Here is a 1,933-nt window from a genome sequence, read left to right as displayed (position 1 = left end):
AATAGGGTTAATACTAAAGGTGAAGAGACCTTTCAGGAAGGTCTGGTCAGTTATTCAGATGATGAATGGTGAGACATTATACGGAGGCATTGGTGTCAGAGAAGGGAAGAAGTGGCCAAAGATATAATCAGAAGAATTGAAGGTTAGATGTATGGATGACAGAGATCCATGACTGTGATGATTCCTAGGGCTCTAGACTTGTGCAACTGCACACATGGCCCTCTTTTCACAAGGTGGGTCATATACAGAGGAGAAGCAGACTTGGCAAAAGGGATCGTAGGTTCAATTTTGCAGAGGTGCAGGAAGTATATAGGAAAAGAGGTCCACAATCCACTGTGGTCATAACAGATCTCTCCAGGAGGTGGCTCTCTCATACCTTCTCTTTGCTTCCTATTTGCAACCTGGTTGGAAAAAAACAATTGCTAGTTTATAAGACATTAACAATTGATACACAACTGAAATGTATTTCTATAGATTGATAAATCCATGTCCTATAATGTAAAAATGTTTTTGTCTTGGCTTCCTGTGGCATCGAGACATTGCATCGGGTTGACAGAGGTCTCTTGTACAATTAGGGAGGAAGTCATATTGCACATGGTGTCCTGCAGCTATACTGATTCTTGGCAACCTGCTGAGGGTTTTTGGATATGCAGCATTGAGGTATCACTATGAGATAAGCAAATGGAGTTGTGTAAGACATATCCACATGTTTTGTACCATCCCGTGTCATGTAAAAACATTTAGTAAGAAGGCGTGTTCCATGATACCAACTCAAAAGACAAGAGGACCTCTGATACACATTTGGGGGCCTTTAAGGAGAAAAAAATGAAACCAAAACAAAAGCATTATCTCTTTTCCTCTCTAACTCCAAGCCAAAAATGCAGCGATAAAGCCAGGTATGGTAGCAAACACCAGTAATCCCAGCTACTCAGCAGGCTGAGGCAGAGGATTGCTTGAGTCCAGGACTTTGAGACCAGCCTGGGCAACATTGTGAGATCCTGTTTTAAAAATAAACAAATAAAAAATGTAGGGATCAATTGGATGGAGATCAAAATACCACTTTTATTACCATTACATTATTTGAAAACTGAATCATGGCCGGGCTCGTGGATCATGCCTGTAATCCAGCACTCTGGGAGACTGAGGCAGGTGGATTACTGGAGCTCAGGAGTTCAAGAGAAGCCTGAGGAAGAGCAAGACTCCATCGTCACTGAAAATAGAAGAACTTAGCCAGGAATTGTTGCAGCCATCTGCAGTCCCAACTGAACTTAAAATCCTTTTTGCCAAGCCTACTTCTCCTCCATATATGACCTACCTTGATGAAAGGAGAGCCATGTGTGCAGTTGCACAAGTCTAGAGCCCTGGGAATCATCATAGTCTCTAGACCTCTGTCATCCATACATCTAACCTGCCCTTCAATTCTGCTGATTATATCTTTGACCACTTCTTTCCTTCTCCAACATCAATGCCTCCATATGATTCCTGAGACTGAGGCAAGAAGATCTCTTGAGACCAAGAATTTGAGGTTGGTATGATGCCACAGGACTCTAGCCTGGGTGACAAAGTGAGACTCTATCTCAAAAAAAAAAAAAAAAAAAAAAAAAACAAAGGAAGGAAGGAAGAAAAACATAAATCATGTGTGAGTTCACAGTCAGATTTCCTAATAATTCTCCTGAAGTTTATGCCCTGGGAAAACCCTAAAACCAAGAGTGAGACTGGGTCTGGGTCTTAACATGAACACATCAGACTCCTTTTAGAACAATTGTACCATGTATCCCCTTCCCCCACTTTAATGAAGTTGTTGGGGTTTTTGTTTGTTTGTTTTTTGATTCTGAAACTCCCAGCATCTGTGGTGTTCCATGGGCATATTCACGCAGAGCAGAGCATGTGGAACAGCCTTTGATCAATGGCTGACAGGTGAGAGAATGGAAGC

The sequence above is a fragment of the Otolemur garnettii genome, unplaced genomic scaffold (genome assembly GCF_000181295.1).
Source record: "Otolemur garnettii isolate 467f Iridium unplaced genomic scaffold, OtoGar3 scaffold00025, whole genome shotgun sequence".
Classification (NCBI taxonomy): domain Eukaryota; kingdom Metazoa; phylum Chordata; class Mammalia; order Primates; family Galagidae; genus Otolemur; species Otolemur garnettii.
This window is presented reverse-complemented; position numbering follows the sequence as displayed.